We start from the raw sequence: 16,568 nt of genomic DNA on the forward strand, positions 1-16,568 counted from the left end.
TTAGACTCCAGCCTCAACCTTGGCCCCAACCCTAATATCAGAGTGGACCTTGATATTGACATCAGTCAGACTATCCCACAGCCTGTGTTTGACTGACCCCCAACCCTGACTCAGCCTGACCATCCCACCAGTCTTGGCCAGAGAAGGGGTGGGGAGTAGGCATCAGATACAGTGGCCGTTAGCCAACCCTAAGCTCAATCAATAAAAGAGACAAGGCACGGGGGCCTCGTTCTGCAGAGCCCTCCAGCCAGCAATGTTCTCTGGCCCTCACAGGCCGACATGAGGAAGGGGCTCTAGGGGCCCCATCTTCCTTCCTGGCACTTAGACTTTTCTCCAAGCACAATGTCTTTATTACCCACACCTGTTCCCTGCAACCAGATGCGTAAAGTCCCTAAAAACACAATTTTAAAAGGCTTTGTAAGCCTTTTTCAGAAGAGAAGTGGGGAGCCTGTATTGCATGGAAAAAGACAGCCCTAAACTCAGTGTTTGAGGGAGGGGAGGCCAGAGCCAAAGGCATGGCCCACAAAGGCACTGGTGGGCAGGAGGGGAAGGTATTCCTGGAGAGGTGAGTGCTCTGGCTGGCTTCTGTTCCCCTTGATGCTCTGCAAGGTGGGATAGACCTGAGTGAATTGTTTCAGGACCCCCAGCTTATAGCTGCCTGCAGAGACAGAAACTGGAGATTACCTGAGTGAGGGTGGAGGAGGGGAAGAAAGCATGGACAGAAGTCAGAGAAAGGGTTGGGTCTTTCTGATGGGCATAAAGCTCAGCTGGCAGTGGAGAGAGAAACAGAGGTGCAGATGGACCAGGGCAGAGTCCAGGACTGCATTCCTGCCCCCATACTCACACCCAAAGAGCTTTATCCCAAACTCCATCCTAGAGATGCCATCCACCTTCAGCAAAAATGAATGGATCACGCTCTGACAATAGATCAGATCAGGTACTAGTCATCTAAGCATCTCCTATGAACCTTTCAAAATCTGGGCCAGCCCCACCAGCTCAGCTTCCATCTCTGATCCATGCATGCCCTGGTTTCCCATCTTTGTGTGTGTCTGCACACAGAGGTCCTAACTGGCCAGGTCACCTCTCTGCAAGCAAGGCCCACATTCTTCCCCTTAGATCCCAGATCTTCCAGAGGCAGGCACAGCCCACGCTCCCTCAGCCCAGAGAGAGGTCAGGGGTCTGACATGATGGCTGCCACTCCTGGAGAAGATGAAATTGCCCAGACAGCAGCTTTTGTCCCTAACCACCATTCCCTTGGGTGAGTTCATTAGCACCTGAGCTTCAGTCACCCCATCTGTAGAATGGGAACAGTCACCCCTACCTTGAATGAGGCCAGCCCTGACCCCAGACCCTATTAGCCAGTTTCCTTTTCCTCAGCAAAGTCCTAAAGGAACAGGTTTCACTGTGGCTCCCTTTAGCAATCCTTAGGATGAGAACTCATGGCCTGTATTCCCTCCCTCTGAGCAGGATGTGACACCCAAACTCTAAACCCGCCCCCCTAGGAAGTCATGAACCACAGAAATGTAAGAGACCACAGAACTGGTTACTATGCCAGTGACTACATTGGTGTGAGACTGCCCTTAGTGACATCAAATCAGGCCATGAGCAGCGGAGGGCTGATGGGAGATGGTACACACAGTCACTCACTACCCTGGGAAAGGCTGAATCTGGAGAGAGAAAACCAGCCTCAAGACCATACCAGCCCTCTTCTGAAGCACCCAAGTCACCATGGCCCCTGGGGAACCCCAGGAAGACACCTTTCTTCCTCTCTCTCTCTCCCTTTCCCTCTCTCCCCACCTCCCTTTAGTCTTTCTCTCTCTCTCTCTCTCTCTCTCTCTCTCTCTCTCTCACACACACACACACACACACACACACACACACACACACACACTTCCCTTATGTTTCCCTTGATGACTCAGCTTGCTAAATAGCCTCCTCCTTTGGGAATACCTTATTGCACCATGGTTTTCATACAGGCCCTTGTTTTTGAATACCAGGGGTTTGAGGCTCCACAACTTTTTAGATGAGTGACCTGAGCCTCAGTTTCTTCATCATTAGAATGGGGATAAAGAGTCCCTGCCTCACAGGGTTGAGTGTGACAATGCAGAGTGCTTAGCCCAGAGCCAGGCACGTAGCAGCAATGGTTTTTATATTAGCTTTCCTACAGGCCTAAGTCTGCACACTACCGGGGTCACCACAGGGATGGCTGGGCCAGGACATCAGACATGGGTGGGGATGGGAAATCCAGCCAGTAGAGAGGTCACAGACCCTCCTGCATGATGACTCCAAAGCAAGACCTCCAGGCCTCAGAACTACACCACCCCACAGTGGCACTGCTATGGTCTGATGACGGGGAGGAATAGAGAAGTAAGAGAGAAGGGCCACACCACTTACTGGGGGCACTTGCTCCATCCAGGCAAGGTCTGTGAGGCTGAAACTGCAAAAACAGGACAACCTGTATGGTCACCAGCCTCCAAGATGGCCCTCAATGATCCTCCCCTCATGGTACTCATGCCCTACAGTCCCCTCCCAAGCTGATCTGTGTAGCCAATAGGATATTGTAGAAATATGGAGTGTGACTTTCAAAACTAGGGCATAATACACACTGTGGCTTCCACCTTGCTCTGTTAGACTGCTTACAAGAGGGGAAGCTAATCACCATGTTGTGAAGAAACCCACATAAGCCCACTGAGAGGCAAGGAACTGAGTCCTACCATCAGCCAAACCATCCTGCTAAGCATGTGACTGAACCACCCTGGAAGCAAATCCACCAGCCCCAGTGAAGCCTTCTGATGACTGCACTCCCAGCCATCACCTTGACTGCAACCTCCTAAGAGATCTCAAACCAGAAACAACTAAACTGCTTCCAAATTCCTGACCCACAGAAACTATGAGGATAATAACTGTTTATTGTCATTTTAAACTACTAAGTTTTGGGGTAGTTTGTTACACAGCACCAGGTAACTAACAGTCAGCAGTTCTCTCTCCTTGGAAACCCCCCAGAGTAGAGACCCCAAGGTAAACTCCCCATCCTACTCAGGGTCCCAGCTCCCTCTTTTCTAAAACTCAGGGCTGGGGTTAAGTGAGCAGAGAGCCTGGCCCAGGCCCTACAGCATACAAGGCCCAGGAGACAGGAATGCCTTCCCAGCCTGTGCATTACACTCACCTGGAGATTTTTACAAAAGACCGATACCAAGCCCGGAGATTGGGTCATCTAAGACTCTTCCGGGTGGGGTCCACGCATGGAAATTTTTTAAGGACTCTACATGATGCTAACATATAGCCAAGGTTAAGAATCACTTCTCTACAGCAGATTCCAAATGCAGATTCCAGGCCAGCCCAGAACATCTGGGATCTGCCTGTACAGGAGTAGAGGAGGCAGAGAGAGCAGAAAGGCCAGGCAGTACCCAAGGTCCACTCCCCACCTTCCAGCTTAGGCTGAGGGTCTCCCTCTGTCCTCCCTCCCCAGCTGCTGCCCGACTCCCAAAGCACTCTGCATTGAACACCTGTAATGTACCTCTGCTCACAGGGACTGCTCCCTCAGAGAGAACCCAGGGTGCAGGGACGGGGTCTAACTCTGAGTGACCCAGGGAAGACTGTTTTCTCATCTGCAAAATGAGTATTGCCATCACACCTGCTCTGCTCTCTAATAGGTATTAGGCTACCACTCAGAAGTTTTCAGAGAGATTTATTTTTTGTCTCCCTCAAGGCAGTTTCCCACTCCTTCATAGCAGCATTATTCACAATAGCCAAAAGGTAGAATCCACTCAAGTCTCCATCGATGGATGAATAAACAAAATGTGGTACATGCACATAATGGAATATTATTCAGCCTTGAAAAGGAAATTCTGACACATGCTACAACATGGATGAACCTTGAAGACATGATGCTAAGTGAAATAAACTAGTCACAAAAGGACAAATACTGTATGATTCTACTTACATGAGGTACCTAGAGAGTAGTCAAATTCACAGAGACAGAAAGTCGAATGGTGGTTGTCAGGGGCAGGGGAGGGAGGAAATGGGGAGTTAGTGTTTAAAGGATACAGAATTTCAGTTTTGGAAGATGAAAAATAGTTCTGAAGATGGATGGTGGTGATGGTAGCACAACAATGTGAATATATTTAATACCACTGAGCTCTATACTTAAAAATGGTTAAAATGATAAAATTTATGTTATGTATATTTTACCACAATAAAAACAACAAGAACAACAAAAAGTTGAGTGAGTGCTACTCTGTACCAGGCACTCGAGATACTGAAACAGCCAGATGCCTCCCCTTGGAGGATCAGGGGTGACAGGTGCCACAAAGCAAAGCAGGAAAGGGGAGAGGCAGCTGCTCTGTGTAGGGAGGTCAGGGAAGCCTCTCTGACAAGGGGACACCAGAACAGAGGAAGTGACAGGCAGGAGAGGACCAGAGGGCAAAAAGTGCTATGGTGACCTCCTAGGGACTTGCTGAATGATGAAATATGGGGGTAAGAGCAAGGATGGGGTCAGGATGACTTGGGTGACCAGTCATGACACCAGGACCAACCCTTACAAGTTCTGTGTCAAGTGGTCATCTCCTTTCCCCTTCACAACAAGCCTGTGAGGTAGGAAAGACAAAAAGTTGGTGCAAGACCCACAGGTGGGAGGAGGGCCCCGGTGGTCTGACTCCAGAGCCCAGTTCTCCCCTTGGGGCTATCACAAGAGTTGGGAACGCTTCTCCAGGCCATCTCCCATCGAAGGGCTGAGCCTGCCTCCAAACACACAGCCCAGGGCCCCTCTCCTAGCCCCACTGCATAGGGCATCACATGCAGGCATGGCCCTGACCAGCCCCTGACCTGGGTTAGTGTCCCCACATGGAGATCCACCCATTCAGCAGTTGGGGCACTTGAAGCCTGGGAGGTGTGAATTGGCAGATGAAGAGGTAGCCTCCCGGCAGGCTCCTCCCCTCTCCCTGACAGGAGCCACAGGCCTCACAGTTCTGGAGGGAAGGAGGACAGCACAGTCAGCACTTTCCCCTGACTCTTTCAAAACCACTGACAAGAACTGAGGCTTGTGAGACAGCTCAGCCGGTGCAGTTCCCCCTTGCTGGCCCCTCGTGACTCTGCACAAAGCCCGTCTGTGCTTCGGCTCCAGCCCCTGGGGGAGGCGGGGGAGGGAGGGGGGTCTCCTGCAGGCCAATCCTCTCTCCTGAGCCACGGGTGGGTCCCCACTCTGCCCAGCCCAGGACTCGTGCTCCTGGCCCACAGGGCAGACCGTAGCCCTGACAGCAAGGCTGGGCTGTCCAAGGCTTTTGCTGGGTTCAGGCAGTACTTGTGGGAAGAGGGTCCCCTCCACTGTAAACTCTCTTCCTGCAAAGCTCCCTCTTCTATGCTCATCCCCCACCCCCAACCCCCATTCAGCATGGTTTATCACAGAGCAAAGGTGGCGTGCATGAACACAACATGGAAAAAAGAAAACATCCCCCAAAAATCTAGCCAACAGATAACCCCCATAGCAAATCTCTATTTATTAAGCCCTTCATGTGCCAGGTCCCACGCTGGGCACTTTCCATTCATGGCATCATTTAATCCTCCCAAACACCTGGTGCCCATTTTATAGATGAGGAAATATCAGAAAGGTTCACAGGTGTGATGGAGGCCACCCAGACAGAGTGAGGGGTAAAGCAGGGCTTGAGAATGCTCAGCTCTTCTCTCTCTACCCAGCACTTGCCCACCTCTCAGGCCCTCACTCAGCCTCCCGGGGCAGCAGGCCTAAGGACAGCCCTCAGCCTGGCACTTCTGTCTTACCCGTCCCCACGCACTGACACTGCACACATTGTACCAGGCACCCGGGGCTAGCAGGAGGTGTCCCCAAGCCTGGCAGCTTACCCCAGCTACACTGCCAAAACTGGGGCTGCCGCCGGGAGATCACCTGCCTCCTGGCCAGGGCGTTAGTCAGGTGGGCTGCAGGCCAGCCACCCTGGTCTCCCTGCCCCACAGGGACTGGCTTAAGGCTGGCCAGACCACAGCCCTTTGCCCTTGATTTTATCCTCCATAAAGAGTGACAAGGATAGTGGTCTAATGGCTTTTGGCAGCACAAAAGAAAATTCTAAGAGCAACTAAATGATAATTCCCTCTAAACAGTCACCTGCTGTTCATCTGGCCCAAGATTTTCCCCTCCTGGTAACTCCAAGGTGGTTTAACTGTGCTCTCCTAACAAGTCCTAGCACAGGATCTCCTGACACAGGATCACCCAATAAAGGGCTCTTCATAAAGTTCAACCCTGAAGCAGAACACCACCCTCCCCCACCCCTGCCAACCTCAGAAAGAGCTGGAACTCGGTCTGAAAAGCCAATGGTGTTCATTTCAAAATGCACCCATGGGCCCCATGATTCAATCCATAAAACACCTATGGAGTTAAGACGCTGAGCTTAGACAATAAACATATTCTTCAAGTTCTTTTATTGAGTTCAAAGAGAGCTTTTGGAATCAAGAAATGTCTGTTCTTATAATTCTATCATCATTGTTACCACTATTTTTCACTGAGTACGTCCAAGGTACAGAGGGCAATGCTAAGCATTTCACGTGGAATATTTCGGTTAATCTTCATGTCACTATCCCCCTTCTACAGAGGAAGAAACTGAGTTTCAGAGAGTTTCCACAACCTGTCATCTAACATAAGGCACTCCAAAATATACTCAGTAAGATACTAAAGCTCAGGCTTTACTCTTTTTTTAAAACCGAGGAATGAATCAAGTTTATCACCTTTTCTTGAGTTACTTTCTCAGATTAACTCAAAAGTTTTCCATTAATTGTATATGATTTTTTAATTTTCCAAAATAGAAAAGATAAAAGAGATATGTTTATTTAACATTTAAAGGCCTCATTTTAAAATCTTTCCTATGAATGTCTGCCCACTGGTGGTCCTGCGTGTCTCCTACTTAGCTGACTCAAGGTCTAGTTATTTGCCAGTCCACTAGGAGCACCCATCAGTGTCTTCTCCCTAGAGTCAGGAGTTTGGGGGAGCTGGGCTGGGCTGGCTTGGGGAAGAGGTCTGGTTGTGGGTAGGAAGGCATGGTTGAAGGTTTGGAGACGGGCTCTGAGGGGTCTGTGACTTGAGGAAAGGGCATGAAACCAGATGTCCTAGAACCTGGGCTTGAGACCCAGTCATGCCATTTGCTGGCACTGCCAGTGTTCCTATTTGTGAAATAGCTCATGCCCCGTGGGCTACATGGGGAGGACAGGAATTATGGGTCTACCAGGGCCTGGCACAAGGCTGCAGAGGGTGGCTGGGTTCTTCGTTCTGTTTCCTAATAAATTACAACTCATTTCCAAGTGCTGCTTCTCTTGGTCTTAAATCACACCTTCCTTAACACCCTCCTGCAAGAAGCAGCTAGATGATAAACGAATCTGGACTGAGGGGCAGGGGTACTGGACCTACCCTCGCCGCACAACAGCCAAGCTACCCTGGTCTGATTGAACCCAAATGCTTTTCTTCATCCTCCCTCCTACTGACCCCTGATTTAGAGAGAGCAAGAAAAAGTCTTGGGCTCCTGCCTATTTGAGGAAGAAAGAGACAGGGTCAAAGGAAGAAGAAAGTGCAGCTGAACTGGGTAAGAAAGCTCGCTGAGCACCCCCTACCAGGGTCTCCCTGAGGGCTGTTGTCACTACGTAGGCCTGTTACCCACATCGCACCATTACAGCAACTTCTGGGTTGCTGTTTGAAATGCTGCACCCCATCACTTCCACCTGAGCTGCTGAACAAAGAGTCCTCACACCTCAGAGGATATGAGGTGTGGTGAGGGGCAAGGCAGGGTGGCCTCACTGACCTTCTCTCCCAGCGACAGGGGAGGCAGGACGAGCACGAGCCCAGGGACTCTCCCTGTCCTACACTTTAGACACCCCTTCCAGGAAGGTGACAAGAGTGAGATTCCTAAACTGTTGGGAAAATGACTCAGAGCTCTGATAATCTGAGGGTCATATTAGCAACTCGCCCCTCCCCATGCTTGAGACATGAAAGCACACAGCAATTCTCTGAGGAAGCCCAGTGAGGGGGGAGGGGTCCTGTACCCCCAACCCACCATCACACCCTGCCACTTTTCTCACTAAACCACTGATCTGATCAAACCACTGCCCTGCTCAAAAACCTTCAATGGCTCCCAGTGGGCTAATGAATGAAGGCAGGTCCCTGACACCTCCTCCCTGCCCTCAGCCCCACTGTCTCCTACATACACCCACTGGACCCCAGGACTCCCATACCCAGACTAGGCCCACAGGGCCCAGGGTGGCCTGTGAAGTCTCCTCACTCTGCCCAGATATCCCCACCCTGCTAGCCACTCCCTCAGGAAGTCAGTCCTCACTCTTTTCTTGCCTTTCTGGAAAATCACCCCTCTGTTCTAATCAAGACCCTATCCTGAGCCTGACATGCTCTCTGCTGACCTTTGTGCCTCTCAAATCCCTGACGAGTGTCCCCTTCCCTGGGTCCTTCCTGGAGACACTGCCTGCAGCCATGTCAATCACATTGAGAGCAGCCAACAAGAATCTGGGTGTCACAACAACCCTATCAGGGAGGTAACATTATCCCCACGGTACAAATGAGGATAGTGAGGCACAGAGAGGTTTTACCTTCTTGCCCAGGGATCACAACCTCACTCTCTGAGATGAGAGGCTGGGAAAGAACTTGCAGGGCAAGAAGATGGGAGGGAAGGATGGGGTAGGAGGCCCTCCCAGAATCCAGAAGACCCAGGCCTGGCTACTATTGGGTCCCTTGCCCACCCACCCAGTGAAGCAAAGCTGCTGCCACTAGAACCCAGGGTGGGTTCTGGGCCCCAGTCCCCTCCAGGCCATCCCTCCCTCTACAGTACCCTTTTCTTCCACTAACTCTCCAAATGTACCCACCCCACCAAGTCCACCTCCCCCAGGAAGCTATTGTTCCATCCGACCTTCCCTCCCTGGCACTTCTGGGCCCACCCATCACCCGTGTTTGTAGTCTCTCATGGAGCAGCATCCTCCCACATCAGCCCTTCCAACCAGGTGTTCTATTGGTCAGTTGGTCATTATTAGGATGTCTTCAAAAAAAAAATTGTCTATGGTCTAATCAGTTTAGAAAACACCAGTTTCTTTTCTACAGCACTTGTCAAAGCCTTTAATTCTCTTAAATGCATTCTGAATCTCCCATAGGATAGTGGAGTGGATTTTCCAGTTTCTACCCTTGTTTGTTCCCTGAACCCTTGAGGTTTCTCAGAACAGTCTTTGAGAAATGCCACCTCCTCCCACCCCCTCAGGACAGCCTGGCACAGCAGGGAGCACATGGGTAGGAATCAAGAGGGGGAGTGGGGGGGGGGTTATCCTTTTAGGAGTTATAAGTGACATTTTGAGAGCTTAGCCTGAAAGCCCCTCTTGGCACTGCCCAGGGCAACAGAACCTCTGCCTTTAGTGTCTGCCCTTCCCACCTTTCTTTGGGTGAGGTGACTGCCTACCCTCCTGCTAGGGTCTAGAGGGACCTCATCTGACCAGTGGTATCAGATACCACCCTTCAGCCTCTGCAAAGCCCAGAGAACAAGGGGTCTTGGGAGATCCCCAAATCAAGCTGGACAGCTCTTCTGGGCAAATTGCTCATTCGACTCCATCATCAGCATGCAAGTTTCAATAGTAAACCAAAATTAAAATGTATTAAGCTGCCATTCTGGGAAGATATAGTGCTCTACTCAACAAACCCTGCAACTCTCCACCCTGCTCCCCAGAGAGGGGACTGAATCCCTCAATTTACAGGAAACTGAGTCCTCAGAGCAGAGCACACACTTGCCTGTAGTGTCTCAGCCAGGGGCAGAGCAGAATGAAGCATCCAGGCCTCCCCACTTCCAGGTGCACTGGGGAGGCGGCCTGAGTGGGATAAGACCCCAACAGCAGCTCATGCAACCATCAGGGCAGCTACAAGGACTCACGCAGGCCAGGCAGGGGTCAGGGATGCTCGCTGGGGGTGAGAGCTCAACAGCTGGGGGAACTTTAGGGGCTTTCAGGGGAAGATGGCATGTCTAAGGCTGGCGTCAGCTGTTTCCCCAATCTCCTTGGCCCAACCCTGGCTGGAGGAAGAGTGCTCACCCCAGATTGGCTAACCACAGGGCCGGGCTTGGCTGTGGGGAAAGATAAGACACCCTACATGCCATCTCCATGTCACCCTGCCCTGGGGCAGTCGCCTAAAACACTTTCTCATGGTTTTGGGAGCTCCTCAAAGTCAGGCACCCTAGAAATCAGGCCTTTCTCCCAGCCTGAGATCCAAGTCCCCAGAAGCACCTCACCCAGCCCCACCCCGCCAACAGAGTAGCCCCTGCATCCCATACCCTCCACATGCTCCCCTCTGCCCTGCCCCCATACAAGCAGTCTATATGCCTCCCCAACACAGTTCACAGGAGCCAGGACAGTCCCCTTTATCTGTTTCGGGTCTCACCTGATCTGTGCCCATCCCTGTACCTGCCTGGCCCAAAGTCCCCAGTCTCAACCCTCACTACACAAAGATAACCCATGGGCCAGCAGCATCATACCACCCAGGAGCTTGTTAGAAAACACAGAGTCTCAGGTCCCACCCCAGACCTGCTGAATTGGAACCTGAATTTTAACAAGCTGTCCACATGTATGCTAGAGTTTGGGAAGTAATTTTATGGACCACTGCTCTAATCAACTCCTTGCACCTATGGCCTATAAGCTTCGATGGCTCCCCAGGGCCTAGTGAATCAAGTCTAGACTCAGTGGCTTGACAATCAATGCTCTGACTGACTTGTCCAGGGCTCCCCCTCCACCTCAGGAATGCCATCCCCTCCTGTGTCGGTCAAAGCTACCCAAGACTTCAGGGCGCTCTAAAAGCACCTCCTCCTCCAAGAAGCTGGTCTGAACTGCACCTCATTACATCACATCTGGCATAGCTCATTCTTATTTCCTGGTGAGTGGGGACCCTGTCCTGTGTTCCCAGTGGCCCCAAGCACCAGGGTGGGGCATAGAAGATGCCAGATGCCAACCACAGGTAACAAGGCCCAGTGTCCAGTTGTTGGAAAGTCCACCCTCAGCTCTAGCCTGCTGGACTCAGGCTCTGCCACAGCCTTCACCTCAACTCAGCAGGCAAGGACTCAAGCAGTGGGGACAAGCCTCCTGCATACTCCAGAGAAGGAGCACTCCTCAGAAACATGGGCCTAGTGAGCTTCCAGCAGCAATGTGCTTGCTCTGGGCCTCAGTTTCCCAAAATGCAGAAGAGAATGCCACTGAGTCTGCCTCCCTCTTTTCCTGGGGGGCTGGGAGGATCTGAGATAGATGAGCAGATCCCCTAAACCCTGGGGTCAGAACTTGCAGCAAACAGACTCCAGCCCTGTGTGGTCAGCAAACCCTTTCTCAGCCTATTAGCCAGGCCCCTGGGAGGCCAAGTCACCTGCCCAGAGGTGTCCTCATGACCAAACAGGAAAGCCTCAAAGGACAAGGCTGTCTGTAGGAACTGGCTGGCCCAGTTCCTACAGACGGGCATCCCATGGGGAGTCCTCGCTCTTTACCCTGGGTCTGCAAGAAGGTACTCAAGCATGTAACCTCAAGGAGTTCCTGGCTTCTACAACCTCTGGGGAGCAAAAAAAAAAAGTCTCTCTAATCTCATTTTACAGACAGACAAAAAGGGGTAAGGACAGGGACAATACTGAAGTGGATTAAGCTCTTTTCAGTTCCCATTTCTCTGTTCCCCCAGCTCTGCTCCCACCTTCAGTCCAGCCCAACTCAGACCCCCATCCAGGTTTCCCAAGGCCAAGTCTGAAGCTCCACCTCACAACATCCTAGATGGAATACAAAACAGGCCAGTTTATCTGCAGAGTTCCTACCTCACCTCTCTGGGCTCTCCAGAGGCAGATGAAGAGGGCAATGTGGCAATGCTGAACCCAGAGAAGTGACACTCCAATGGTGGCATCTCAAGCAGGGAGCTGTTTTTGTACGAGAAGTAGTTGTCCTCCCTAGCTCCCGGAAATCACAGTGTGCGTGACATCCAACTACCTGGCCTGGGCCCAAAGCCCCTCCTGGAAGAAACAGAGAGACTCAGCTGCCCACTCTGAGTGAGGACCCCTTCTACCTTACAGGGTGTGACTTCTTTCCTACTTCCCCAGCCCCAAGGCCAGGCACCTCTGCGGGTCACGAAAAAACATTTGTTAAGAAGACTTCAGCTGGCGCATATCTGAGAGGCATGAAAGAAGTGACAGAGTAGAGTGTCTTAGAGCATTTATTCTGGAGCCAGGCTGCCTAGGTTCAAATCCTTGCTCTGTCACTACCAAGCTGTATGACTGTGCCTCAGTCTTCCAGTCTGTAAAATGGGAATAAGACCTACTTTACAGAGCTGTTAAGAGGATTCAAGGAGGACTTCCCTGGTGGTGCAGTGGTTAAGAATCCGCCTGCCAATTCAGGGGACACGGGTTCAAGCCCTGGTCCAGGAAGATCCCACATGCCGCGGAGCAACTAAGCCTGTGTGCCATAACTACTGAGCCTGTGCTCTAGAGCCCACGAGCCACAACTACTGAGCCCATGTGCCACAACTAATGAAGCCCATGCACCTAGAGCCCGTGCTCCGCAACAAGAGAAGCCACTACAATGAAGAGTAGCCCCCGCTCGCTGCAACTAGAAAAAGCCCATGTGCAGCAACAAAGACCCAATGCAGCCAAAAATAAAAAGATAAATAAATTTATTAAAAAGAAAAGAGGATCAAAGGAGCTAATATTTGCAAAGTCTTTAGAACACTGCCTGGCACGCAGTGAGTATACCAGGGCCCTGGCCTAGCCTCTTGGCCTCTGCCTGATTTCTCCCACCCAGGATACCCTCATTTCTTCCATCTATCCTAGCTCAAAGCCTTTCCTAGGCATGCCAGCCCAGCCCTGATCTGAACCCCTATCCCCTAGTTCCAGCGCTCACCTCCCAATGTTACCTTGGTCCATCACCAGTCCCCCTGTCCAGGGCCAAGCTTCCCTCTCCCAGATCTGAGGTCCCTCAGTTCTTAGCCCTCCATTCTGAGAGCACTAGCCAAACAGCTCAATTCTCAGTTGGCTCCTCTGTGCAAAAAGGGGAGCTGTGGGTGGAAAGACAAGGGTCTACAGAGACCCCCAACTCCAGCTTCTTCCTCCCCTTCAACTCCCTGCCCTGAGGGCTAGGCGCCCAGCAGCCACCCAAGAGACTGGGTAAAGTAAAGCCCTGGCTGCCCAGGCCATCCCCATCTCACGAGTTAGAAATCACACACAAGCACACAGGCACACACCGCTCTGTTGACCCAGGCTGGATTTCCACCAAAGAGAGCAAAGGAAATCATTTCTCCCCAACCCACAGCAACCCACATCAACTCCACACACCCCCAGACCCACCCAATCTCCCACTAGGCATACAGGCCTGCCTTTGAGCCTTCCCTTTTTCCCACTGACCCCCTCAGATTCTTGCAGTGATTTGCACAACTGCTTTCATGGAAAGAAAATAAAAATCCTTAGGATCACCTGAGGTTTACAAGGGGCTCCTGCACTGCCCTGACCTTTCCACCTGGCTCAATATTTCCTGAGTATCAGCTACATGCCAGGTACTGTGCTAAATGCTCTAGATTCAGCAGTGGGCCATTCAGTCAAGGTTCCAGCCCTTAGAAAGCCAGAAAAAGTAAACAGACAACTGCAACAAATGGTTATGAACTGTGATAAGCACAATGAAGAAAGTAAACCAGGTGCTACGATGAATTACAGGGAATGATGGGCTTCTACCAAGACTGGGAAGGCATATTTAAGCTGAGACCTGAAAAATAAGAAGGAGCATAGCCAGCCCAGTAGAAAACCTTGGAAGAACATTCCAGGCAGAGAAAACAACACAGGCAAAGGACACAGGGCAGGAAAAAGCTTAGGTGTTCAAGGGGCAGAAGTGATTCAGGTGTGACTGTCAGGAAGATGAAAAGGGGACAGTGTTAGGATAAGGCTGGGGGAGGTCAGCAGTGACCAGACCTTGGAAGATCTGAAAGGCCAGGGAAAAGATTTGAAACTTAATTCCAAGTACAACAGGGAGCTATTGAGGGTCTTAGAGCAATGAGACTAAATATTTTTCTAAATTGTTCTTGCTGCTCTGTTAAAATGGATTTGAGGAGGCAACTGCAGACTTAGGGAAAGCAGGCAAAAGCTACTACAATATTCAGGCAAGATATAAAAGGTGGCTTGGCCTGGGGCAGTAGCCTAGGGCAGCAGCAGTGGAGTCAGAGCATGAAGAATAGGCCTGAGATAGATTTGGCAAAAGGAACCAAAAGCACTTGCTGTAGCACTAGATGTGGAGAGGGAGGAAAAGGGTGGAGATGATGCTACCCGGTTTCCTTTCTTTAATGGTGGGTGGGTTACAGGCCCTTTACTGAGATGGGAAGGCCTGCGGAGAGTCATGCTTGGGGAGCACAGTCAGGGTTCTGTTTCACCCATATTAACTTTTTCATACCTATGACACCTTAAGTCATCAGATGGGTGGCTGGATAGAGAGGTTGGGACTGGAGATAAAATTTGCTACTTAAAATCATGAGAATGAAAATGATATACACTTAAGACCTGTGTTTGTAAATAAATGTTTGATTTTAAGAATTATAAGAAAAAATGAGAGCTTGAGGGGTATGTAAATAGAAGGGACTCAGGGGAGAGGAGGGGGCTGAGAACAGAGCCCAGGGATCCTCCAACATTCAGAGTGAGTGAAGGAGTTGTCCTTAAAGACAAGTAAGGAAGGGCTTGGGTGGGGGGAAAGGGGGGTTGGTAAGGAAGAAAACCAGGAGAAGCCAAGAAAGGATATGGGAGAGAATGATCAAGACCAAGGGAGGTCAAGGAAGACCTACTTGTGGGGGAGTGTAAATCAAGGGAGACCTTTACTTGGTAGTTTCAGTGAATCGGTGGGACCAAAGCCAGGTCAAGTGAGCTGAAGAACCCAGGGACCACAGGTACAGACAGCTCTCTGGAGAAGTTTTGCTGTGAAGGGAAGTGGAGAAGTGTGTCTTTAGCTAGGGGAGAATGAGGGATGAAGGCAAAAAAGGGGGCCATAAAATGGAGGGGAGCAGTGGCAAAGCATGTTCTTACACTGTTGTGAATGATCCAGGGGGAAAGTAGCCACTTTTAACACTGGAGAGAGGGGAAGTAACTTGAAGAATGGGGGACAGGGAGCAGACCATCTTGGAACCCTAGTTAGGCATTAGCCTGTGGCAGGAGCCCAGCTAACAAGAGGAAAGGGGAGGGGGGCAAAGAAGCAAAACGCAGACGTGGGGCCTTCGCTACACACACTTTCAGATGCACACCTACCCATTCCAGTGACCCCCCTAGACACTTCCCGTTTTGCTGCCTGCTCCAAACACGGACAAGTTACCCACCCCCTCCGCGGATTGGCACGGGATGTGCCACCACAGGCAGACTGTTCAACCAACCTGTGGGCACATTTCACCACAGGTGCCAGCCACGGCGCTTCTCTTATCAGGCCATACACCCCTTCCTGGTGCAAGCTCCGAGGGGGACCCCAGGCCCCTCACCGGCTCTACCGGAGCCCCAGCCCCCACCCCTGGGCAGTGGCTTCTCTGAGTCCCTCTCCCAAATTAAGCATTCGACACTCCCTACCCCATTCCGAGCCTGGCTCTCGCCTAGCCCAGCGCAGCCCATTAGCCCCTAGTTGGCTCTTCGGAGACAGCTGCTCCCCACATTGTCCAGGGGATACCCCGAGGAGACCACCTGGACGCCCTTTGGGAGGGCGGCCCAGCCCCTCCCCGTGTCCCAGCCGTTGCCCCGGCGCCTCCTCTTCCCTCCCCAGTGCCCATGCTCTGGGCGGCCCAAGCCGTCGCGGGGCGTCCGCGCCCGGCTTTGTCTGCGCCCACGGAGCGCGCCCGCCGGGCGCCGCCGGTGCTCCCCAGCTGCACGCAGCCGTAGGGTCCTGCCTGCCTTCCACCCTCCCACAGCCCCCCGCCTCGGGACCTCCGCCACCCTGCCTGACCGCCGCCTCCCACGACGCGAGCGAAGGGGCGCGGCGCCCACAGCCCTCGCCGGCCTCCGGGAATGCCGGGCACCCTGGCCCTCCCGCCAGAGCGCCGCTCCGGCTGCCGGAGCCCCGGGCCGGCCGAGCCCTCGGGGCCGCGGCGGGCCCCTCACCCTCCCGCGGCGGACGCAGCCCCAGCCTGCGCTCGAGCGGGGCCGGCGACCGGGGATCGGGGAGCCGGGAGCAGGCGCGCGTGGTACCTTTCCCTGCTGAGCCGGGGAAGTGAGTTTGCGACGAGCGGCTCTCCACCTCGGCCTCCTCCGCCTCCCCTTCTCTTCAGCCGCCTGGCTTCCTTCTCCAGCCGCCGCCGGGACCGTAGGGGCCCGAGCCAGCCGCTGCGGCCTGTGTGGGGCCCCGCTCCGCCTAGCGTCCCCGGCCCACCCCTCCCAATCTGTTCAGGCCCGGCCCCCTCTCCGCCTCGGGGCGGGGACGCACCGAGCTCCTCCCCCGACCCGCCCGCCGTGGGTGGGGAGGCTGGAGGCTGCGTTGGCAGAGAACTTCAGGGACCCACCTTGCGGAGGGACCCGGGCCCAGCGCTCCCCACCTGGGTTCCACGGCCCCCTCCTCAAGCTGGGCGCAGA

General features: G+C 52.6%; 1 protein-coding gene across 11 annotated transcripts in view; it reads right to left on the reverse strand.

The window, feature by feature from the left end:
• SMOX (spermine oxidase) overlaps window positions 1-16,325 on the reverse strand; it is a 66,767-nt gene extending 50,442 nt beyond the window's left edge. For 10 of the 11 annotated variants that reach the window (XM_073792711.1, XM_073792712.1, XM_073792713.1 and 7 more), the window contains exon 1: window positions 16,188-16,325. The gene's annotated coding sequence lies outside the window, so the exon portion shown is untranslated. Of the gene's footprint in view, window positions 1-14,809; window positions 14,940-16,187 lie in introns of all 11 variants that reach the window. The other variant, XM_033841387.2, reaches the window with a different exon arrangement.
• Between the last annotated feature and the right edge of the window lie 243 nt (window positions 16,326-16,568).

Source organism: Tursiops truncatus, chromosome 15 (assembly GCF_011762595.2).
Source record: "Tursiops truncatus isolate mTurTru1 chromosome 15, mTurTru1.mat.Y, whole genome shotgun sequence".
In the NCBI taxonomy this organism is placed as follows: domain Eukaryota; kingdom Metazoa; phylum Chordata; class Mammalia; order Artiodactyla; family Delphinidae; genus Tursiops; species Tursiops truncatus.